The 6815-nt window shown below is 39.2% G+C and overlaps 1 long non-coding RNA gene across 1 annotated transcript in view; it reads right to left on the bottom strand.

The window, feature by feature from the left end:
- Nucleotides 1-4458: 4458 nt before the first annotated feature.
- Nucleotides 4459-6815, bottom strand: part of LOC108535007 (uncharacterized) — a 4110-nt gene continuing 1753 nt past the window's right edge. Inside the window, exons 2-3 of the long non-coding RNA XR_001887104.1 lie at nt 5249-5693; nt 4459-4561 (exon numbers count right to left, since the gene is read on the bottom strand). This is a non-coding gene — a long non-coding RNA (uncharacterized LOC108535007). The remainder of the gene's footprint in view (nt 4562-5248; nt 5694-6815) is intronic.

Genomic DNA, 6815 nt, shown 5'->3' with positions numbered 1-6815 from the left:
CTAATACCATAACTACTACTATCATTACTATTACGATCATGAGTACTACCACCACTACCATTACTACTACTACTATCATTGCCACTACTATTACCATTACCACAATTATCATCACCACTGCTACCACCACCATTACTATACTACTACTGGCTATCATTACTACTATGCTACTATAATTACTACTTCCTACTCCTTACCATTACTACTAGTCGTATCATCATTACTACTACTACTATCATTACTACTATTACCACCACTATTACTACTACTGCTGTCATTACTACTACCACTATGTACTCTTACTCCTACCATTACTACTACCACCACCACTACTATAATTGCTACTATTACTACCATTACTACTACCATCATTACTACTACTACTATTAGTTTAGTCATTATTATCAGAGGTGAGGAGAAGCAGGCAGCATAACCAGGAACATAAGTATTATTTCTCAATATGAGACAGAATCTCTATATTAAATTAATAGCCAAAGCCATACCCAGCAATGAAGTATTTACATGTTCTCACTAAAACCAAGAACTAAATAACCAGAGGATTGCTACCATCATTATCAATGAACATTCTAGAAATTTTAGTCAACATATTAAGATATGCAACATCAGGAAAGAGAACAAATTTACCTTTTTTTGGTTAACATTTACAAAACATGATGGTTCTCTGCCAAGAAAATCACTCCCCATTTAAAATTAAATGGCTAAACACAAAAGAATGTATAAAATTTAATGGTTGTTCTAAAACCAGGATAAAACTATTCATAATATTTAATGAAGATAATTTTCCAATTATAATGGCAACACAAACTATTAAGTGCCTAAATAGCTTTATATAGAATTTTGCAAACAATATAAAGGCTAGTAAAAAATAAAAACAAAAAAACTTATAACTACATTAAGAAAGCTGGGCACAGTGCCTCATGCTGGTAATCTCAGAACTCTGGGAGGCTGAGGCAGGAGGATCGTTTGAGGCCAGGAGTGGGAGACTAGCCTGGGCATCATTGCAAGATCACATTTTTACAAAAAATAAAAAAAAATTAGGCAGGCATGGTGGCATGTGCCTGCAGTTATCTGCTTGGGAGGCTACAGGTAGCTAGACTGCAGTAATGGTAGTAGGAGCAATAATGACATTGGAAAAATGTCGATATTTTACAAATTCATTTATAGGGTTAACACAATGGCACTTAAACTTCCACTGAGATTTATTATTAAATGTGTTCAAGTAAAACTAAGATTCATCTAGAAGAATGAATTCACAAGTAGAGCTCAGAAAAAACTTTTTAAATGCAAAACAGAAAAGATTAACCAGTGAGATTTGCCCTGTTATATATAGAAACATAACACTAATATAGACAACATGTGGTTTTGGCACAAGAATAGATTATTGGAACAATGAAATAGAAACTCTGGGAAAAGAATACATACATTAATATAATGAAGTAAACCTAGACATGTATTCTGACACATTACCCCAAAAGAAATACCAGGTTGATTAAAGATTTAAATGTCAAAAATAAGCCACTATAAAAATCTTAGAAGAATATGCAGCAGAATATTTGTGTATCTCAGAGTGAAAAAAGGGTTTTACAAGTATAAAGGCAATGCTAAATAGAACAGAAAATTGATATGACAACATGAAAGAAAATCTTTTATATTTCAAAAGTCAGCTTTTCAGTTTTTGCCAGTAATAGCCATTGTTTCTAACCATGGGGGTCTAAGTTTCCAGGCTTGTTATTGGAACAGGATTAGAAATGGAATTACACTACACACCGGGTGATTATGTCAACAACCTCTAGAATGATTTCTTCTTGGAATGAGACTTAAGATACCATAGTTCTACTTCTATTGTACATTGATACATTAAGTCATTTATAACATTTCCCAAAACTCCAATCCAGAGAAGTTTCTCTATAACCAGGGCATTGCTTTTGGAATTCAGGGAGGCCTGAGTTCCGGATGGGAATGGGAGTGAGATAGTCCAGCGAATGGTAACAGTCACTATTATTCCTTACTTTACAGAGGAGGAATATTCTGCTCCTTTATGAGCCAACATTTACTTTCTCTGAATTAAATGCTACTGGTTTCTTATTTATAGAAAGCAGAGATTGACTGGGCACACTTTCCCCCACAGTTTCCAAGACTCTGTAATTATATGCAAAATAGTAAAATTAAATTCAATCTAGATGAATCCATATTTCAATAAGGATATTAGTGACTTATGTCTAAAAATTAAAATTAGACACGTTAATCCTGTCATGCTTTCCATTCAAATGTTTGTCCTAAACAGCAACAACAACAAAAACCTGATTTCCTAATAGTCCATTTAGCTTTTATTTCATGCCATTTACAAAGTTTAGGCAACATAAATGCACATTATGCATATCTCTGTCCCATATCTCAGTCTAGATAATTGTCTAGATAATTATCTAGACAACCTAGATAATGAGGGAAAGGTTGAATGGCAGAGCAGATAAACCACGTCTTGATGGTCTGAACTATTGAGAGTAAGTATCATCTCCATCACTTAACAACTGTACCACTCTGGGCAGATGTGCTGCACAAGCCCTTTCAGTCTTGTAGGCTTACCCAGTAGTCAGGATTTGTTGCAAGAATACAGTGCCAGCTGTGCTCCGGCCACTGCTCTCAGGGCACTGTTCTCTTTCTATGTTCTGATATTTCTCCCATAGCTACCAACCGGCCCATTCTTCCAGTCTTTCCCTGTTCAGATCCTAATGGGAGAGAGTTGATGGTCTTAGATAGTCACCATAATCTCTTTTGAGCAGAGATTTGTTGGAGAAGCCAGGCCACTTTGAAGGACACAGGCTGCCTGATATTCTGGCTGCCCTTGGGTCAGATCTCATCCCTGGTCAAAGTGGTGCCACCACTTTCTCAATGATTGCTTAATTCTCTCTCCTTCATCATGCTTTAGAAGGCAGCATTTCTCTTAAAGGAGCACAGTGGGCAGGGCAGCAGCAGTGGACGACACGTGTATTACAGCAGTGCTGGGTATCATCATAACCAATGTGAACATGTGGATTGTTCTTAAAATGTGCCAGACGTCTCATGAAACATTCAACGTTTCTTAATTCACCCTCACAACCAGAATGACGTAAGTGTTGTTATTATTATTATTTGATATTTTACAGACAAAGAGAAGCTTACAACAGGAAATAGCTTTCTGAAAATGATAAGATCAGTGGGTGGAATATTCTATTGGATTCCAGAGTTTATGCTTTCAGCTATCAAGCTATACTCTTTCTCACTATATTTCCCTGAGCTTTGGTTTCCTCATCTATAAAACTGGAACTGCACTGCCTGTTTACCTTTAGAGCTATAGGCAATAAACGTTATGCTTTTATTTTATTTTATTTTATTTTATTATTCTTATTTTATTTATTTATTTATTTTTTTTGAGACGGAGTCTGGCTCTGTCGCCCAGGCTGGAGTGCAGTGGCGCCATCTCAGCTCACTGCAAGTTCCACCTCCCGGGTTCACGCCATTTTCCTGCCTCAGCCTCCTGAGTGGCTGGGACTACAGGCGCCCGCCACCATGCCCGGCTAATTTTTTATATTTCTAGTAGAGACGGGGTTTCACCGTGTTAGCCAGGATGGTCTCGATCTCCTGACCTCGTGATCCGCCCGTCTCGGCCTCCCAAAGTGCTGGGATTACAGGCTTGAGCCACCGCGCCCGGCCACGTTATGCATTTATTATAGTAAATAGCATATAGTAGAGCAAAGCATGGAAATTCAGGAAGTAACAGAGCAATCATCAGAATATCTATGTGGTAAATCTAGATAAACATTACTTGTATACATAATTACAGTAGTGCCTTTAAAACGCACACCAACAGCACTTTAATAAGTCAAGAATGCATGTTGCACCTATTAAACACCAATTTTTAAACATCATATAAATAACAAGCTAATAGAAGAAGAAATGTAATTAGAAAATATTAAATAAACCCAAAAACTTTAAGGAAGGACAAAAAAAAATCATAGAACAAAGAAAATAGGAATCAATAGTAAGATGGTAGATTTAACCTTGAATTACAGTAAATGTAAACAGACTAAATATTCAAATTGAAATATAAAGCTCATCAGAGAGGGTAATAATACCAAACAAAGCTAAACAAGCTGCTTACTTTAAATAGAGAGATATCGACAGGTTGAAAGTAAGGATGGTAAAACTGCTATGCAAAGCAAAAGCTACAAAATCAAAGCAAAGAGTGGTTCGTTTCAGAATAATAATAGTTTCAGGCTTAATATGAAATAATCGTAAATTTGTTTATACCTAATAACATAGCCACAAAATATATAAAAATTGACAGATATACAATCATGTTAAGAGACTGTATAAGTCAGATTTCTCCAGAAAAACAGAATCAAAAGGATATATACATTAAGAATGATATTAAGAAATTTATTTTAGCATATTGGCTTACATGGTTGTGGGGCTGGCAAGTCCAGAATCCGTAGGAGAAGCTGGCAGGCTGAAACTCAGGCAGGAAATGATGTTGCAGTCTTTAGGGAGAATTTTTTCTTCTCTAGGAAAATTCAGATTTCGCTCTTAAGGCTTTCAACTGATTGTATGAGGCCCACTCACAGTATGAAAAGTAATCTTTATGTGAAGTCAACTGACTGTAGATGTTAACTACATCTACAAAATACCTTTGCAGCACTACTTAGATTAGTGTTGGATTAAATAAATGGGCATTAACAGCCGGGTGCAGTGGCTCACGCCTGTAATCCCAGCACTTTGGGAGGCTATGGCAGGGAGATCACCTGAGGTCAGGAGTTCAAGACTAGTCTGGTCAACATGGTGAAACCCCATCTGTACTAAAAATACAAAAATTAGCCTGGCGTGGTGGCGGGCACCTGTAAACCCAGCTACTTGGGAGGCTGAGGCAGGAGAATCACTTGAACCCAGGAGGTTGCAGTGAACCGAGATCGCGCCATTGCATTACAGTCTGGTTGACAAGAGCAAAACCCCGTCTTACCACACAGACACACATACAAAAAGGCACTAAAGCCTGGCCCCATGATGGCACAGGAAACTAATCGTCATGGAGACTTTATCCACACTTCTGAATATATGTTACATTTCAATATTTAAAAAAAAAAACCACAAAATCATAAAGCAATCAACAAAACTAAGCTGAATGCTTCGTAATTGCTGCATTCCCTGGGAAGCTGACTGTGAGATGGAGATTAAAGTGCAGGACATTTCTTACGGTTGTTCTTGGGATCAACGCCTGTGGAGAGGAGCAGCTGAGGCAGGATCAGGAAGCGGGTAAGTAGAGTGCAATGCTGGTGAAGCGGCATCACTGTCTGTGGTAAATATCCGGGGTTCATCATCTCTCGTCAAGATGATTAACGACATGGACTCATATGGTTGAGTTAAGGAGTGGAAAGTTTAACAAGTAGAAGAAAAGAGAGAGGAGACCAGCTATCAGACATCCTTGAGGGAAAGGCTGGTCGGTGACTGACTGCAGCAGGTTTTATGGGCAGGCTTGAGGAGGCGGTGTCTGATTTATGTACGGCCTGGAGATTGGTTAGACCAGGGGTGACGTTTACGTAGCGCGCAGGGAAGGCTGGTCACTCCACCCTAGTCTTATTCAGCAAATAGGCTTTTCACTTGGCCGGCGCCATCTTGTCCACTCCTTACTGAACGCAGGGCTGGCAAAAAGAGAAGAGGGATCCGTTCTAGGCATGTTCTAGGCATTTAGAACATGCCTAATCCCAGGTAGTGTTTTTTGTTGTTGTGTTTTGAGACGGAGTTTCGCTCTTGTTGCCCACGCTGGAGTACAATGGCGTGATCTCGGCTCACCACAACCTCCGCCTCCTGCATTCCAGCGATTCTCCTGCCTCAGCCTCCTGAGTAGCTGGGATTACAGGCGTGAGCTACCGCGCCGGCCCCAGGTAGTATATTTTTATTGGCACAACTGCTGGCATTCGCCTGTGCAAGCTTTCAGCTTTCTGTCTATGTCTGCAGCTCGATTTTCCAGGCTGCTCTTTGTTAGAAAAGAAAATGATTTGGGGGCGGCTTTTCATTAAAAGGAAAACCTTACTGAGGACTCCCATACCCTCACTATCTGCCTAAGTACTTTCTTCTTAACTCCTATATCACTGGGTCAGCCGCAACCCCAGTCAGACCTCAAGGGAGATGGGAAGATGGGAAGATGGGACGATCTGTCAGAGCTATGCTGAGTTGAGGCATGAGGGCCGACCTTTATGGATTGCGAATCAGTGACTCATCGGAGGTGGGGCAACCTGGAAGGAAATGTGGCTTTGGGTGAGGCAGGTGTCTTCACAGGAGGCAGTCTCTTTGTATCTGGAGGGGCAATTGTCAGTGTTCCCCTAGACTGAAGGGTGAATTATGGAGAATGGAATAGAACGTTTTGTTATAATGATTTGCTTGATGACTTATTTCCTGTTTCCTTAGCTTCATCTTGCTGAGCAAAAATGAAGGAACTTGGACCCAACTTTGTTACTGTAAGAAAGGGCCTTCATTCATTCAAGATGGCTTTTGTGAAGCACCTACTGTGAGTAGATGATTTCCTGTCAAAGACAGTTAACAAATCCTCAGAATATTGCTTCATGTACAGTTATTGGAGATGAGTAACTCACATTCTCTTAATTGTAATGGTTCCTTGGAAAGTCATCGTGGAAGATGAAGGCTGGCTCATACAATTTCCCAGACAGGAATTTGGCTGCCAACAGGGAATTCTGAACAACTGAAAACTCCAGATGAATGCACAACATAATGATGGTTAAATTAAAAAAAAAAAAAAAAAAAAA

The sequence above is a fragment of the Rhinopithecus bieti genome, unplaced genomic scaffold (genome assembly GCF_001698545.2).
Source record: "Rhinopithecus bieti isolate Rb0 unplaced genomic scaffold, ASM169854v2 scaffold_12151, whole genome shotgun sequence".
NCBI classification, from domain to species: domain Eukaryota; kingdom Metazoa; phylum Chordata; class Mammalia; order Primates; family Cercopithecidae; genus Rhinopithecus; species Rhinopithecus bieti.
Note: the sequence above shows the minus strand (reverse complement) of the source record. Positions and strands in the feature narration are given on the sequence as shown.